A 19,372-nucleotide genomic window follows, 5' to 3' on the forward strand; every position below is an offset into this window, starting at 1 on the left:
CAAGGACAAGTGCAGAGTCCTGCACTTAGGATGGAAGAATCCCATGCACTGCTACAGTCTGGGGACCGACTGGCTAGACAGCAGCTCTGCAGAAAAGGACCTAGGGGTTACAGTGGACGACAAGCTGGAAATGAGTCAACAGTGTGCCCTTGTTGCCAAGAAGGCTAACGGCATTTTTGGCTGTATACGTAGGAACATTGCCAGCAGATCGAAGGATGTGATCATTCCCCTCTATTCAGCATTGGTGAGGCCTCATCTGGAGTACTGTGTCCAGTTTTGGGCCCCACACTACAGAAAGGATGTGGAAAAAAATGGAAAGAGTCCAGCGGAGGGCAACAAAAATGATTAGGGGGCTGGAGCACATGACTTATGAGGACAGGCTGAGGGAACTTGGATTATTTAGTCTGCAGAATTTAGTCTGTGGAAGAGAAGAATGAGGGGGGATTTGGTAGCTGCTTTCAACTACCTGAAAGGGGGTTCCAAAAAGGATGGATCTAGACTCTTCTCAGTGGTACCAGATGACAGAACAAGGAGTAATGGTCTCAAGTTGCAGTGGGGGAAGTTTAGATTGGATATTAGGAAAAACCTTTTCATTAGGAGGATGGTGAAGCACTGGAATGGGTTACCTAGGGAAGTGGTGGAATCTCCTTCCTTTGAGGTTTTTAAGGTCAGGCTTGACAAACCCCTGGCTGGGGTGATTTAGTTGGGGATTGGTCCTGCTTTGAGCATGGAGTTGGACTAGATGACCTCCTGAGGTCCCGAATCATTCATGGACATGTGACGTGCCCAGGTGGCTACAAATTCCATCTTGTTGCTGTGATTTTGCACAGAAGAACAAAGGGGTTTCTGCCCACATGAGATAGACTATAAAAGGCCCTGGAAGCCTCCTAATTTTGTCCTGAGTTGGTTTAAGAGATAGCCTCTCCACCCCCAAGAGATGCCTGAAAGAAACTGGAACGAAGGACAGTAACTATAGGAGTGTGAGTTATTGCTGGACCAAGACTAGGAAGGAGTCCAGTCTGTGAAAGAAGCTTATTGCAACATCTCTAAGGGTGATGTAGTTTCTTAATGTATTAGGCGGAGACTTGCGTGTTTTGTTTCATTTTGCTTGGTAACTTACTTTGTTCTGTCTGTTATTACTTGGAACCACTTTAGTCCTACTTTTTATATTTAATAAAATCACTTTTGCTTATTATTGAACCCAGAGTAAATGATGGTTTCAGAGTAGCAGCCGTGTTAGTCTGTATTTGCAAAAAGAAAAGGAGTACTTGTGGCACCTTAGAGACTAACACATTTATTTGAGCATAAGCTTTCATGAGCTACAAATCAGCTGTTGCTCACAAAAGCTTATGCTCAAATAAATTTGTTAGTTTCTGAGGTGCCACAAGTACTCCTTTTCTTTTTTCAGAGTTAGTGAGTAATTTCTGGGGGAGCAAACAGCTGTGCGTCCACTCCATGGGGGGAAAAATATGGGAATTTATAAAAGATTTTAATTGATTTTGGTGTGTTGGCTGGAAGTGTAGGTTGCAGGAGCTTCAGAACAAAGCTGTGAATAAAAGAAGCCCAAATGAAGAGTATCAGCCTTTGACCTTGAAGTGATGCAGTCCTTGAAAAAAGGGTAAAAAGCCGCCTTTTTCCCCCCTTGTTGGTCAGACAATAATGTGCTCTTTCATTTTCCTTGGCAGGCCCTTCCACCTCCTCTGGGCAAAGAGAAGGAACCAGGAGCTTGGGGGGAGCACACTGTCAAAGAGCATGCAAGAAGGCAGAGAGTGAGGGATGAGATGATGAAGGACACTTTGGCTAAGGCAGATGAACAGCGTGGCTGTCACAGATAGCAAGGAGACTGAAGGGGAGAGACAAAGGAAGCGTAGTGTGAGAAGAGAGTGGTGGCCCCTTTCCTGGAGCATGACTGGAGACTGAAAGGGAGGACAGAGTGCAGCAGAAGGGACTCACTGAGAGTTTGCTCACTTTCATGGACACCCAGCTGCAGGCTCCAGCTCCACATTGAGTCCCTTCCAGGTTATTGTGTCATACAGCCTTTGGACTGGGTTGACTGGTCCATGGCCCAAGCAATGAACACTACATGGAACAGTCAAATGTACCCTGTACATTTCTTCCATGCCTGTTCAGCTGTGGCCCATGCATGTGAACTGCACCAAAAAGGCCAAGGAGAACAGAAACACAGAGGACACTAAGTTCCAGAAACAGTGAAACTGCCATGGTGGCAATGTATATAGTCTGGCTATTTTGCCCTTTTGTTCATTTGGCCACCCTTACATGGGTGTCTTAGTGCTAGAGGGTCAGGAAAAGCTGATTGCACAGTTCCAGGAATGTCTGTTTTTTCACACAAAAGTTCCAGAGACACTGCTGATCATCCCAGGTCTGCATGACTTACCCCTCCAATCTGTGCTCATGGCCCTTCTTGAGAGGTGCTGGTCTACATATGGAGAATCAGTGGTTAAGACAACAGGAATAAGATTCTATGACTGTACTCCCCTAAGAAAGGTGTCTTCAAAGGGACAAATACTGCCACTAAAATGTCCAGCATCTCACAGATGTTCTGCCTCATTCCCTAAATAGAGTGAAAGAGTGAGCAGGAGAAATTCTTCCACTGCTGCTGTACCTCGTTGCAGGGAGCATGCACATGCAAAAAATTGCTTGAGTAGATATGTTGGTGGGCTAAGAGAACGCCCCATCAAGTGCCATGAGCTGACCAGACAAGTTCTTTCTTCAATATATGATGAGCTAAGCCCTAGAGTGGCTACAGCTAGCAAAGGTGCTAAGAACCATGAGAAACTCCGCCCAGAAGCTGTAGCATACTGTGTCTCAGTAGTGCAGTATGGATGCACTAGCACAGATATAAGGCTCAGCAAGCAGTGCGGTATAGATGCTCAAGTGTGAGCTTGGGATGAATGGGTATGCAGCCAAGGGCATATGGACCCAGGTTTACTATGCAGTGAGGACATACCTGTGATAGCCAGAGAGATTTTCACACACAACTCAGGTATCCCTAAAATTCCCTCTCTGATTCTAGAAAATTATCTGTGTTTTGTTGGAGTGAGAGGTATTGGGGGAATATTGGAGACCAGATTGTGTGACCTTACCATGTATTATGTCCTTCATTTTAGCTAGATGCTATAAGAAAATGAAATATGGAGTTTTCAATAGATCCAAGTTAGGAAGAATACTGGAGCTAGGTGAATAAGATGACTTTTTTTTAAAAGTCATCAGAGGTGTCACAGGGGGACCATAGAAACTGTGGGTTAGAATAGTGGAAAGTGACAAAATAGGAGTAATGCATGTAGTGTATCTGTGCTGGTCCCAGGGTATTAGAGAGACAAGGTGCATGAGGTGATATCTCTTATTGAACCAACTTCTGTTGGTGAGAGAGACAAGCTTTTGAGCTTACACGGAGCTCTTCTTCAGGTCTCAGAAACTAACTCTAGTCAGACTTAATAGTATTACTAACTCTAATTAGCAAAAAGAAAAGGAGTACTTGTGGCACCTTAGAGACTAACAAATTTATTAGAGCATAAGCTTTCGTGAGCTACAGCTCACTTCAGTTTCCCAGGCCTGAAGAAGAGCTCTGTGTGGCTCGAAAGCTTGTCTCTCTCACCCAAAGAAGTTAGTCCAGTAAAAAATGAATAACTGAAGGTGGATGACAGAATGTATTAATGTTTGTGTCATGCTAGCTTTCAAACTTTGTTACAAAAATGTTGACCTTACTAGGCTACCTACAAGTGAAGGTGTTAATTTAGACATATTTCTTTAGATTTGCATCTTGTTATATTTAGTTATTAAGATCCCAAAGCAGCAATGCTTTGGCAGAGAAATTTGACCCACACCAAAGCTGCATGCATTACATGTTTAGACCATGCTATTATTAGAGGGAAGAGTACCTTGCATATTCTGAGATGATTAACCCTTTCCTAGGTGCCACTGTGCATTACACTGCTGACTCTCCACTCATACATCCCTGACATACATATGCTTGCAGGATTTTGCCTTATGCATGCAGAACTGTTGCAGATTTTATCCTGTTTAGAAATTAACTTTTGCTCAGAAAATATATGAGGCTTGCTCTTGAATGGCTCTAATGTGTTATTATGCCCTCTAATTTATTTACTTTGGTAACTGCATAAAGGAAATCTTAAAGACATACTTGATACCTTTGGGATATATTAGAAACAAGTCAAAATACTGTGGTTTACATTATGAAAAGCATTTGTCTGATCACATTGATATAAACTTAATGTGATATTACTTTGCAAGTGCAGAGAAATATTGTGATATTGATCTTATTGTGACAGGTTATTTGATAATGTTTCCTTTTCAGTAAATAGCACTGTAACCCAATAACAAGTTTTTATACCTTGCTGCATAACTAATGTAATCACGCAATTCCTGTGAGACAAAATAACCCTAACCAAATTACCAGAGATTTAGTTGCTGTTCATACCAAATATCCATATTTGAACTCAATTATATTTTCTCTCTCTATGTAGAGAGAGTCACTGTGATAATAAGGAATCCCTGTTTAGGGGACCTTTTGGGGTATATGAACTGCAGAGTGATGTTTTGCTGCTGCACTGGCATTTTACAGGAGGGAGAAGTTGCTGATGCTACTGTTGGGTAGGGGAGCAGGCATGTAACTCAACCTTCTGGAAGGATCCTGAGGTGAGGTGGAGGGGCCAGCCAATCCAGAGCTGTGAGGAGCTACACAGCAGCCTTCTAAAGAGCCTGAGAAGGTTCCAGATATCTGTCAGCTGAAAATATGGGGAAGAATGGAAAGTTAGCAGGTTATGTGCATGCTGGTTTCATTATGAAACCACCTAATTTTACCAGGGATTGCTCAAAATCTGTTTGGAGTTGGGGGATTACCCAAGACTAAAATTACCAGTGGGATTTGTGGGGCCATGAACACAGCTATGCAAAATATGGTGGTTTTGGTTTGCAAAAGTGTTTAGCAGAATCTTCTTTTCAGTCTTTGGTTTATACCCTTTGAGTTTCCTCGGAGCTTAGTGTTCAGATGTGTTTGATCCCAAACTAGGCTGAATCTCAGCCCGGGTTTTCTCAAAGGTTTGTAAATTTAGATGATTCTTTTGTTGAATCTATCTTGAATTTCAAACACAAAGCAAGGTGAGTTTAATATAACTCCGAGTTATGTCACTCAAGTTTTGTATGAGTTTACTGCAAACCTTCGCTAGTTTTGGTTTGCCAGAACCACTAAAATGGATACTGATAGGTTTCTCACATCCTTGTCAAAAGCCAAGGGAAATTGCAAGAATTTGAAACACAAAGACTTTACTTGTGGAGAACTCTAGTTATCAGTAAAGTAGGAAGACAATTGTGTCATTATAACTCTGTTGGATACATCAGTGGAAAAGAGACAATGTACTGCAGGGTGCAGAAAACTACCAATTAATGCAGGATCCACGATTGTTTTGTTAAAAATACAGGTTACAATAACTTATTTAATGGGACTGCAAATACTATCAACTAGAACCCAAAAACAAATGAATAGTTTTCCCTTATAATTAGGGAGAAAATATGGGCACATTGTTGCAGACTATTCCTGGACAAGCAAGGGATAAAAAGAACAGACTCTGGGCCAATACTCCTGCTCTTCACTCAGTGAGACAGCATTAGAATTTGAGAGATTTGGAATGAAATGAGATTGTGAGGTTTAACATCCAAGTTACACAGAAGAGACATGAACCAGCATCCAAAACTCTCAATCTTATCCTTAAGGACAAGGGCAAATTAAATCAAAGGGAAGAGATCAGATATCATAATGCAAAAATGCTACATGCTGCGTGTGTATGAAAGGTTGTAGTAAGTTTTCTGTTATGTTGTACTATGCTATTTGTGAAAGGTGACATTCCCCAGTGTTAATGTCATTTGTTACATTACATCAGTGACTTTTATTGACAGAACCTTGATGTGCACTCTTGAGGACTAACTGAAGGATGTTTACATTGAATGACCGCTAGCTTGCTCCCTCTAGTGGTCCTCCAGCAGTTGAATTTACTAACCTTAAGAGCACAAGTCAAGCATTTTGTTTCCTGTGGAGGTTTCTCTAGTGGACTGGAGTGATGCAGGAAGCAGGAGTTATCTGTACTGTGTGTTGTGGGCAGTTGCCTGTAATATGTTGCTCATTATACTGTATGTCATGTGCCCATACAGCACAGCCATGAGTGTGCCTGACATTTGTGACTACATTTTTCCATCATGTAGTTGTTCTAGTTCACACTTATCCTCTTTTTTTTTAAACTCATGCTGTAAATTGTGCAATATCCATAGGTATATAGTTTCTTGTTATTCCAGTATTTCTTCTGCAAAACATGACACAATGTAAACATTACAAGATACACATGAAGTGATATTTGCAAGTAGACTTAGCTCTTGGAGAAATCTTTAAAGGTGATGGTTAGCTCTGCTCTTTTCTCCAGATACAGGATAAGTGTGCTGAGAGCGTAGGTCACTGCAGACTACTTCTCCATACAGACTCCTCCCCATGCATGCACCTACCAAAAGTATGTGCACGCCATTTCTGAGGCAGCTGCCTCCCCTCTCCCCCCACAACTCATATACATTGGAATTCCACTTGAAAACATGTAATCTTCCCACAAACATCCCTCCCCCGCCCTGAGCCTCTGCCCACCTAAGCAGAATGCACCCTCTTGTGAGAGTCATCCAGTGGTGTTTATTTCTGTTTTCATTGGGTTAGGACAAAATTATCAAAAATAGAACCCAAAAGTTAGGCTCTTAAGTCCATGTGTAGGCCCTGAAATAAATGATCTAATTTTTAAATATGCTGAACACCCAACAGCAAGCAATGACAACAATGAGCACTGCGGGTGTTCAGCACTTCTCAAAAGTGCTGGTCACCTATTTACATGCCAAAATGTGGATTTTGAAGATTTTGGCCCCAAATCTCTTAAGGCCAGGATCTGTTCTTGGCTATGATTTTCCCCTCACATCAATGGGCTTACACCCTGCTCACCTGAAAAGAGAATTTAGCTCACAGTATGGAAGAAGAAAATGCAGGTTCTTTCAGTCTCCTCCTCAACCCATACTTCCTAATTTTGGAAAATAAAGGTGTGTGTGTGTGTGTGTGTGTGTGTGTGTGTGTATATATATACACATATACATATACATACATACACATATACATACACACATAGGTTGCTACTGGAGTTGCATGAGATTCTATTATAAAGTGCTATGATGGAAATGATTCAACATAACTATTTTCTCATCATTGTGCTTTTATATGCCACTATTCTGTTCTTTGATTCTGGTTGTTTCTCCTGTATAATGTAACCAAACAGGGCCTCTTGTTATCTAAATGAATTGGTCTGATTCACAAATTGTCCTGTTTTGTGTTCTTTTACAGAATATAGATAGTAAAACCTCTCTCTTATTCACATGCCATGAATACACTTCCCACAGGATAACTACCTACTCTGACAGGTTTCAGTAGGGTAGCCATGTTAATCTGTATTGGCAGAAACAATGAGGAGTCCTTATGGCACCTTAGAGACTAACTAATTTATTTGGGCATAAGTTTTCGTGGGCTATTACCCACTTCATCAGATGCATGGAGTGAAAAATACAGTAAGCAGGTATAAATATACAGCACATGAAAATATGGGAGTTGCCTTACCAAGTGTGGGGTCAGTGCTAAAGAGGCCAATTCAGTTAGGGTGTTCAATTAGGGCAGTTCTGTAGTAGATCCCTGCTGAAACTATGAGCCCCCTGAGGAGAAGGTGGACTGAAAAGAAGCAAGATGTTTGAGCAAACAGACCTTAAACTCTTGCCGGAACCCATGGTAGCAGGAAGGGACTGGGATCCCGTACAGCCTTCCTAGGAGGACTAGTGGGAAGATCTTGGTCACAAGGGGCTAGGAGGACTACTGGACCTGGACCAGGACTGTCAACTTGACGTGATAACCTGGGACTATTAAATGAAAACCCTGGTTTACACTGAAAGGGGTGAGAGCAAAGGTTACTTGGCCAGAAAGCCAAGTTACAAGTCAAAAGGGGGCCACCAACAGACCTAGGTGACAGGTCTAGATAATAGAAAAGGAGTACTTGTGACAGCTTAGAAACAAATTTATTTGAGCATAAGCTTTTGTGAGCTACAGCTCACTTCATCGGCTCACGAAAGCTTATGCTCAAATAAATTTGTTAGTTAGTCTCTAAGGTGCCACAAGTACTCCTTTTCTTTTTGCGAATAAAGACTAAACACGGCTGCTACTCTAAAACAGGTCTAGATAGTGAAACCCTACAACACCACTCATAGCCACTAGGGAGAGCACCAGCTGGTAAGTCACTTTGCCACACCACTGCTTACCTGAGTAGTAGCATAACACAAAGTGTTTATGCTGATTGCTTCTTCTCAGCCCTCAGCTACTCAGGATAGTGCCATATGTATGTCAGGACAGTGCCAATATTTGGATGTGGACCTTTGGAAATGGATTAAAGTTTAGGTCTCTTTGAAAACCCATACAAGTAGCCCTCCAATATTTTTCTTTTGAAATGTGAAATGCTGACAGCCCAGCTCTTAGGGTTACCCTACCAAAAAATCCAGATTGTATTACACAAACCACACAAAAATGAGGAGGTTAGTTAAACAGAAATTAAAAGGTACAGCACCAAAAGTGAAATCTCTGCAAGCTGTATGAAAACTTTTTAAAGACATCATAATAGAGGCTCAACTTAAATGTATACCCCAAATTTTAAAAAAAAACATAATAAGAGAACCAAAAAAGAGCCACCGTGGATAAACAAGAAAGTAAAAGAAGCAGTGAGAGGAAAAAAAGACATCCTTTAAAAAGTGGAAGTTAAATCTTAGTGAGGAAAATAGAAAGGAGCATAAACACTGGCAAATGAAATGTAAAACTACAATTAGGAAGGCCAAAAAACAATTTGAGGAACAGTTAGCCAAAGACTCAAAAAGTAATAGCAAATTTTTATTTAAGTAATCAAAGTAGGAAGGCTGCTAAACAACCAGTGGGGCCACTGGACGATCAAGGTGCTAAAGGAGCACAAGGACGATAAGGCCACACAAACTAAATGACTTCTTTGCATCGGTCTTCATGGCTGAGGATGTGAGGGAGTTTCCCAAACCTGAGCCATTCTTTTTAGGTGAAAGATTGAGGTATCATTAGAGGAGATTTTGGAACAAATTGATAAATTAAACAGCAATAAGTCACCAGGACGAGATGGTATTCACCTAAAAGTTCTGAGGGAACTCAAATGTGAAATTGCAGAACTACTAACTGTAGTCTTTCAGAGTAGCAACCTTGTTAATCTGTATTCATTAAAAGAAAAGGAGTACTTGTGGCACCTTAGAGACTAACAAATTTATTTGAGCATAAGCTTTCGTGAGCTACAGCTCACTTCATCAGATGCATGTAGTGGAAAATGCAGTGGGGAGATTTTATATACACAGAGAACAGGAAACAAAGGGTGTTACCATACACACTGTAATGAGAGTGATCAGGTAAGGTGAGCTATTACCAGCAGGAGCTCGGGGGGGGGGGGGGGAAGGGGAAGGCAGGGGGAACCTTTCTAGTGATAATCAAGGTGGGCCATTTCCAGCAGTTGACAAGAAGATGTGAAGAACAGTAGGGGGGGAAATAAACATGGGGAAATAGTTTTACTTTGTGTAATGACACATCCACTCCCAGTCTTTATTCAAGCCTAAGTTAATTGTATCCAGTTTGCAAATTAATTTCAATTCAGCAGTCTCTCATTGGAGTCTGTTTCTGAAGTTTTTTTTGTTGAAGAATAGCCACTTTTAGGTCTGTAATCAAGTGACCAAAGAGACTGAAATGTTCTCCAATTGGTTTTTGAGTGTTATAATTCTTGATGTCTGATTTGTGTCCATTTATTCTTTTACGTGGAGACTGTCCAGTTTGACCAATGTACATGGCAGACGGGCATTGCTGGCACATGGCATATATCACATTGGTAGATGTGCAGGTAAAAGAGCCTCTGATAGTGTGGCTGATATGATTAGGCCCTATTATGGTTTCCCCTGAATAGATATGTGGACACAGTTGGCAATGGGCTTCGTTGCAAGGATAGGTTCCTGGGTTAGTGTTTTTGTTGTGTGGTGTGCGGTGGCTGGTGAGTATTTGCTTCAGGTTGGGAGGCTGTCTGTAAGCAAGGACTGGCCTGTCTCCCAAGATCTATGAGAGTGATGGGTCGTCCTTCAGGATAGGTTGTAGATCCTTGATGATGCGTTGGAGAGGTTTTATTTGGGGGCTGCAGGTGATAACTAGTGGCCTTCTGTTCTTTTCTTTATTGGGCCTGTCCTGTAGTAGGTAACTTCTGGGTACTCTTCTGGCTCTGTCAATTGTTTCTTCACTTCAGCAGATGGGTATTGTACTTGTAAGAATGCTTGATCGAGATCTTGTAGGTGTTTGTCTCTTTTTGAGGGGTTGGATCAAATGCAGTTGTATCGCAGAGCTTGGCTGTAGACAATGGATCATGTGGTATGATCTGGATGAAAGCTAGAGGCATGTAGGTAAGCATAACAGTCAGTAGGTTTCCGGTATAGGGTGGTGTTTACATGACCATTGCTTATTAGCACTGTAGTGGATCTCTTGTGTGGACTGGTCCAGGCTGAAGTTAATGGTGGGATGGAAATTGTTGAAATCATGGTGAAATTCCTGAAGGGCTTCTTTTCCATGGGTCCAGATGATGAAGATGTCATCAATGTAGCACAAGTAGAGTAGGGACATTAGAGAACGAGAGCTGAGGAAATATTGTTCTAAGTCAGCCATGAAAATGTTGGCATACTGTGGGGCCATGCGGGTACCCATAGCAGTGCCGCTGATTTGAAGGTAAACATTGTCCCCAAATGTGAAATAATTATGGGTGAGGACAAAGTCAAAGTTCAGCCACCAGGTTTGCCGTGACATTATCGGGGATACTGTTCCTGACGGCTTGTAGTCCATCTTTGTGTGGAATGTTGGTGTAGAGGGCTTCTACATCCATAGTGGCTAGGATGGTGTTTTCAGGAAGATCACCAATGGATTGTTTCCTCAGGAAGTCCGTGGTGTCTCTAAGATAGCTGGGAGTGCTGGTAATGTAGGGCCTGAGGAGGAGTCTACATAGCCAGACAATCCTGCTGTCAGGTGCCAATACCTGAGATGATGGGGCATCCAGGATTTCCAGGTTTATGTATCTTGGGTAGCAGATAGAATACCCCTGGTCGGGGTTCTAGGGATGTGTCTGTGCAGATTTATTCTTGTGCTTTTTCAGGGAGTTTCTTGAGCAGATGGTGTAGTTTCTTTTGGTAACCCTCAGTGGGATCAGAGGGTAATGGCTTGTAGAAAGTGATGTTGGAGAACTGAATTGGAATTAATTTGCCAACTGGATACAATTAACTTAGGCTTGAATAAAGACTGGGAGTGGATGTGTCATTACACGAAGTAAAAACTATTTCTGCATGTTTATTCCCCACCCCCCACTGTTCTTCACACATTGTCAACTGCTAGAAATGGCCCACCTTGATTATCACTACAAAGGTTGACCCCCCCCCCCACTCTCCTGCTGATAATAGCTCACCTTACCTGATCACTCTCATTAGTGTGTATAGTAAAACCCATTTCATGTTCTCTGTGTATATAAAATCTCCCCACTGTATTTTCCACTACATGCATCCGATGAAGTGAGCTGTAGCTCACGAAAGCTACAAAATAAATGTGTTAATCTCTAAGGTGCCACAAGTACTCCTTTTCTTTTAACTGTAGTCTGTAACCTATCATTTAAATCAGCTTCTGTACCAGATTATTGGAGGATAGCTAATGTGACACCAATTTTTAAAAAGGGTTCCAGAGGTGATCCCAGCAATTACAGGCCTGTAAACCTGACTTCAGTACTAGGCAGACTGGTTGAAACTATAATAAAGAACAATATTTTCAGACATACAGATGAACATAAATGGTTGAGGTCAACATGGTTTTAGTAAAGAGAAATCATGCCTCACCCATCTACTAGAATTATGTGGTCAAGGGGGATCCAGTGGATATAGTGCACTCAGATTTAAGAAAGCCTTTGACAAGGTCCTTCACCAAAGGCTTTTAAGCAAAGTAAGCTGTCATGGGATAAGAAGGAAGATGCTCTCATGGACTGGTGTAACTGGTTAAAAGATAGGAAACAAAGGGTAGATATAAATGGTCAGTTTTCAGAGTGGAGAGAGGTAAATAGTGGTATCCCCCAGGGGTCTGTTCTGGGACCAGTCTTATTCAATGTATTCATAAATGATCCGGAAAAAGGGGTAAACAGCGAGGTGGCAAAATTTGAAGATGATACAAAATTACTAAAAATAGTTAAGACCCAGGCAGACTGCAAAGAGCTACAAAAGGATCTCTCAAAACTGTGTGACTGGGCAACATAATGGCAGATGAAATTTAATGTTGATGAATGCAAAATAATGCACATTGGAAAACATAATCCCAACTTTACATATAAAATGATGGGGTCTAAATTAGCTGTTATCAAGAAAGAGATCTTGGAGTCATTGTGGACAGGTCTCTGAAAACATCCACTCAGTGTGTAGCAGCAGTCAAAAAAGCTAACAGAATGCTGGGAATAATTAAGAAGGAGAGAGATAATGGGATAGAAAATATCATGTTGCCACTATGTAAATCCATGGTACACTCACATCTTGAATACTGTGTGCAGATGTGGTCACCCCATCTCAAAAAAATACATTGGAATTGGAAAAGGTTCAGAAAAGGGTAACAAATTATTAGTTTCAGAGTAGCAGCTGTGTTAGTCTGTATTCGCAAAAAGAAAAGGAGTACTTGTGGCACTTAGAGACTAACAAATTTATTAGAGCATAAGCCTTCGTGAGCTACAGCGAAAGTTTATGCTCTAATAAATTTGTTAAAAATTATTAGGAGATTGGAACGGTTTCTGTATGAAGAGAGATTAATAAGACTGGGACTTTTCAGCTTGAAAAAGAGACAGATAAGGGGAGATATGACTGAGGTCTATAAAATCATGACTGGTATAAAGAAAGTAGATAAGGAAGTGTTCTTTACTACTTCTCATAACACAAGAACTAGGGGTCACCAAATTAAATTAATAGTCAGCAGGATTAAAACAAATAAAAGCAAGTATTTCTTCACACAATGCACAGTCAACCTGTGGAACTCCTTGCCAGAGGATGTGGTAAAGGCCAAGTCCAATACAGGATTCAAAAAAGAACTAGATAAATTAATGGAGGACTATTAGCCAGGATGAGCAGGAATGGTGTCTCTAACCTATGTTTGTCAGAAGCTTGGAATGAGCAACAGGGGATGGATCACTTGATGATTAACTGTTCTGTTCATTCCCTCAGGGGCACCTGGCACTGACCATTGTCAGAAGACAGGATACTGGGCTAGATAGACCCTTGGTCTGACTCAGTAGGGCCATTCTTATGTATACTTCTGGAACACAGTTTGGTAGGAAACTAGCTTGCTGCTTCAAGCTTCCTAAAAGGTTATTAGAGAAAGGAAAGGAACATGAGTGTCCATTTCAGTAACTGGCATTCAGTACTTTTCTTTCATACAGAAGTTTTGTGCAGGATCCACCATGGAAGGTGGGAGGGCTTAGATCATTTTTTTCCCCCCACCACTTGAAAGCACAAACAAATCTTTAGCATACTGTATGATGTGAAATAAAGCAGATGTGTTTTCATCAGCTGAATTTCTGGTTAAACATGAAATTAATATGTGGATTTTAGTCTTAGTTTCCTATGTATGTAATTCAGATATACTGCATTCTATCATGACTTTTTAAATTGAATAGTAACCAGTGGAACTTGTGATTTTACGTATATATTTTTATAAATGCGGAGGTTGGAAGGGCTTGGATAATTTTTTCTTCAACTTTTTCCTCATTTGTCTATTTCTAGTGTTCCAGTTGCTGTCCCTGTTTCCTAAATAAAACACTCTTTCCATTCATAGGCATAGCTAATCTCCATAAATTGGCTTAAGCTATCATATTTGCAGCAGATATGATAGCTTTGTGTAATATATGGGATTGCACATTACAAGGAGGAACCATCTGGTAAGTGGTAAATAGTGAGAAATGATTAAGAGTGCATTTGGAGGACACTGTATAATATTTCTAAACAATATCATCATGATGTGCACACATCTTAGTGGAGTCAAATCACAGTCCTGTTGAAGTCAATGGCAAGATTCCCATTGACTTCAGCAGGATTAGGATTCAATAAATAAGTAAGCCATGGGGGGTCAAGTAATACAACTTCCTTGGCTTGTTTGTACAACTTGCTGCATAGCATACAATAAAGTATAAGGTTGCGACAGATCTCCCTCTATGTGTATAAATACACATGATCCTACAGAATTCAGTTTATACCTTTCTTCTTAATCTAACCATTCATCTTAACTAAATTGATAGAACAAAATTGGTTTACCCAAATTTTTTTTTTTACACTCTAGTTGTAAACAGTGCTGCTGAGTTAAGTGTGCTACAGTTATATAGCCTCCTACTTGGTCACTAATTTGTTAACCTTCTTGACTTATGACTAATGTAACACTCTGAATTCATTGTCACAAAGATAATTTCTTGTCAGAGTCTAGCAGAAGATCTTAGTCACAAGATAACTTGAAGAATGGGGGAGTTTCAAAAGCTTGTAGGTGACTTGGGAACACAAATCCCATTGACATTTGCCATAACTTGTGTTCTTAAGTCACTTAGTGATAGATCCAAAAAGGGACTTGCACCCTTAATTGTCACTTTAGGTGTGTAGTCCAAAATGTAGGCACCTCAGAGATCTTTAAAATCTCTGCTCATCTGTCACCCACCCCAGTAGGCATCTAAGTTTCCACCAGTTAAAACACATAAAACAGCCTCAGTCCTGATTCCACTGAGCTGTTCAGCACCCTTGCTCAGGTCTAAATTCTGGCAGAATTCTCAGACTGGGAGTTCCCTGGGTCTGAGAACACCTAGTGGATTGAGCCCCACAGGAGACAGCCAGAAGTTTGGCTGGCTGTGTGTTCCATTGTACCCACTAACCCTGTGTCAAGGTTCCTTCCCCACTCTGAACTCTAGGGTACAGATGTGGGGACCTGCATGAAAGACCCCCTAAGCTTATTCTTACCAGCTTAGGTTAAAAGCTGCCACCACCAAAGTGTAACACAAAGAACAGGGAAAGAGCCCACTTGGAAACATCTTTCCCTCCAAAATGCCCCCAAGCCCTACACCCCCTTTCCTAGGGAAGTCTTGATAAAAATCCTCACCAATTTGCACAGGTGAACACAGACCCAAACCCTTAGATCTTAAGAACAATGAAAGCAATCAGGTTCTTAAAAGAAGAATTTTAATTAAAGAAAAAAGTAAAAGAATCACCTCTGTAAAATCAGGATGGTAAATATCTTACAGGGTAATCAGATTCAAAAATGTAGAGACTCCCTCTAGGCAAAACCTTAAGTTACAAAAAGACACAAAAACAGGAATGTACATCCCATTCAGCATAACTTATTTTATCAGCCATTTCAACAAAATGGAATCTAAAGGATAACTAGATTGCTTACTAACTCTTTACAGGAGTTCTGACCTTCATTCCTGCTCTGGTCCCGGCAAAAGCATCACACCGACAGAGAGGACCCTTTGTTCCCTGCCCCCCCCCCCAGCTTTGAAAGTATCTCGTCTCCTCATTGGTCATTTTGGTCAGGTACCAGCGAGGTTATCCTAGCTTCTTAACCCTTTACAGGTGAAAGGGTTTTGCCTTTGGCCAGGAGGGATTTAAAGGTGTTTACCCTTCCTTTATATTTATGACATGCACCCCAAATCACAGCTAGGGTGAAATATTGGCTGTGATTTCTTCCTGTAGCTCTAGGAAGAAACAGAGTTAATAAGACACATGCACCTCTAAATAGACTACCAAGTGTATAAAGACTAACAATATTTTCCACATCTCAAGGACGATTTTAACCAGTTGATTCTGGGAAACTTGCATGGGAGAGTGCATCAGCCACTTTGTTAGAAGCTCCTGAGATATGTTGGATGTCGAAATCAAAATCTTGGAGAGTGAAACTCCACTGAATAAGTTTTTTATTATTTCCCACGGCGGTATGAAGCCACTGTAGCACAGCATGGTCGGTTTGCAGATGGAAACGCTGTCCCCAAACGTATGGGCGTAGCTTTTCCAGAGCTTAGAGAATGGCGTAACATTCTTTTCCACTGACTGACCAGTTGCTTTCCCTCTCAGACAGCTTCTTGCTGAGAAACACTACAGGGTGGAATTCTTGATCCGGTCCTTCCTGCATTAAAATTGCTCCCACACCATGCTCGGACGCATCTGTGGTTACTAGGAATGGTTTGTCAAAGTCTGGGGCCCTTAGCATAGGGTCAGACATGAGCGTAGCTTTAAGCTGGTTAAAGGCCTTCTGACACTCTTGGGTCCACTGAACGGCATTTGGCTGTTTCTTTTTGGTTAGGTCTGTCAGTGGGGCGGCGATTTTGCTGTATTGTGGTACAAATCGCCTGTAATAACCGGCCAAGCCTAAGAAGGATTGAACTTGTTTCTTTGACTTGGGGGCAGGTCACTTTTGGATAGCATCCACTTTGGCCTGTAGGGAGTTGATAGTTCCTTGACCCACCTGGTGTCCAAGGTAAGTCACTCTGTTGAGGCCTATTTGACACTTCTTAGCCTTAACAGTTAGTCCTGCCTCTCTTATGCGCTCGAAGACTTTTTGTAGATGTTCCAGGTGTTCTGCCCAGGAATCCAAAAATATGGCCACATTGTCAAGGTAGGCAACTGCATAGTCTCCCAATCCTGCTAGGAGACCATCTACAAGTCTTTGGAAGGTGGCGGGTGCATTCTGCAGCCCGAAAGGGAGTACATTAAATTCATACAGCCCGACATGTGTGGTGAAGGCTGACCTTTCCTTGGCGGTTTCATCTAGCGGTACTTGCCAGTACCCCTTGGTTAAGTCCAAGGTAGAGATGAAGTGGGACCTTCCCAGTTTCTCTAATAGTTCATCTATGCGTGGCATTGGATAGTTGTCTGGGCAAGCTACAGCATTTAGCTTAAAGTGGTCCACGCAAAAACATATCTCCCCATCTGGTTTGGGAACTAGAACCACTGGAGATGCCTTTGCACTGCCAGAGGGGCGGATTACACCCATCTGTAGCATATCCTGGATCTCCCATTCTATAGCAGTTTTAGCTTGAGGAGATACCCGGTAAGCTTGAGCTCTAATTGGGTGAGCATTACCTGTGTCAATGGAGTGGTATGCCCATTCAATCCATCCAGAGGTGGCTGAGAATGTTGCCACGTAGCTAGTGCACAGCTCCTTGATCTGCTGTTGCTGCATATGCCCAAGGGTCATGGAGAGGTTCACCTCTTCCATGCCACCAGCACTTTTCCCTTCGTAGTAGAAACCTTCAGGCCACTCAGCGTCATCTCCTGCCTGGGCTGTAAACTGACAAACCTTTAATTCTCGGGAATAAAAAGGTCTTAGAGAATTAATATGGTACACCTTAGGCTTTCGGTTAGAGGTGGGGAATGCTATGAGATAATTAACAGCTCCCAGGCGCTCTTGGACTGTGAATGGCCCTTCCCACGACGCTTCCATTTTATGGACCTGGAGCACCTTTAAGACCATGACCTGGTCCCCTACTTTGAAGGAACCCACTCTGGCATGTTTATCATACCAGGCTTTTTGCTCTTTTTGAGCATCCTTTAGGTTTTCTTTACCAAGGGCTAAAGAGGTTTGGAGGGTGTTTTGTAGGTTGGTTACAAAGTCCAAAATGTTAGTTCCTGGAAAAGATGTAAACCCCTCCCATTGCTGCTTCACTAACTGTAATGGCCCCTTAACCTCTTGGCCATATACAAGTTCAAATGGTGAAAACCCTAAACTGGAATGTGGTACAGCTCTGTAGGCAAAGATCAACTGCTGCAACACTAGGTCCCAATCATTGGAGTGCTCATTTACAAATTTATGCATCTTGGCCCCCCAAAGTTCCATTAAATTTCTCCACCAGGCCATTTGTTTGATGATGGTAAAGGGGTGGCAACCGAGTGATTCACCCCATGAGCTTCCCAAAGACTTTCCATTGTTCCTGGCAGGAAATTAGTTCTTGCATCTGTGAGGATGTCGGAGGGCTGACCTACCCTGGCAAAAATTTCTGTTAATACCTGACACACACTTTTAGTCTGGTGTTGCTTAGAGCTACTACTTTTGGCCATAGGGTGGCAAAATCCATGAAAGTCAGTATGTACTGCTTTCCTCTGGGTGTCTTTTTCAGAAAAGGACCCAGAATATCCACAGAATATCCATATCTACTCACCAAAATGGAACCTCAATGATGGGGAGTGGCTGGAGAGGGGCTTTGACTTGGTCTTGGGGTTTTCCCACTCTTTGGATTACCTCAACACACTGGACATAGGTAGAAACATCCTTGCCCATTCCCTCCCAATGGAATGGCCTCCCCAAATGGTCTTTGATCCTGTTCACCCCAGCATGGCCACTTGGATGAACATGGGCTAAGCTCAAGAGCTTTACCCAGTACTTAGCTGTAATTACCAACTGTCTCTGAGGATGCCAGTCTTCGTGGTGTCCACCAGAAAGTTTCCTTGTGTAAAAGTCCTCTATCTACATCAAACCTGGATCGATGAGAAGAGCTGAGAGGCGGTGGGTTGCTCCGTGCCGCCGTCCAAGCTCTCTGGAGGCTTTCATCTGCCTCCTGTTCAATCTGGAACTGTTCCTTTGAGGCTGAAGACATCAGTTCCTCATTGGATTGTGGATTTGGGCTTGGTCCCTCTGGAAGCGATGTAGGGGATAAGGCTGTTTCCGTTGACTGTGAACAGCTCTCCTCTGGTGCACTATGTTGGGGTTCAGCCTCCGGCTGAGCCCCTTGGTAGGGTTATCAGCTGCTGCCGGGTCAGGTTCGATGGGGCCCTCTGGTGTTGGGGTTGGAAGTACTGGATTCAGTGCTGGCAATGGGTCTGGTGCTGGTTGTTCCGCCGGTTCCGGTTCTGGGACTGGCTCTGTCTGGGTCTCTGGGACTGGATCCACTACTGCTGTTGCAGACGTTGGCATGGGTCTGGTTCCATCACCTCTGACCAGTCCAGGTAGAAGTTTCCAGAATAGAGCTAGGCGTGACGGCTTGCTTAGCCTGGCTGCAGTTGACCATTCCCACTCTCTTGGCTAGCTTCACATGATTGGCCAAGTCTTCCCCCAACAGCATGGGAATGGGATAATCATCATAGACTGCAAAAGTCCACGTTCCTGACCAGCCCTTGTACTGGACAGGCAACTTGGCTGTAGGCAAATTGAAAGAGTTGGACTTGAAGGGTTGAATTGTCACTTGGATCTCTGGGTTGATTA

This window comes from Dermochelys coriacea, chromosome 2, assembly GCF_009764565.3.
Source record: "Dermochelys coriacea isolate rDerCor1 chromosome 2, rDerCor1.pri.v4, whole genome shotgun sequence".
Classification (NCBI taxonomy): Eukaryota; Metazoa; Chordata; order Testudines; family Dermochelyidae; genus Dermochelys; species Dermochelys coriacea.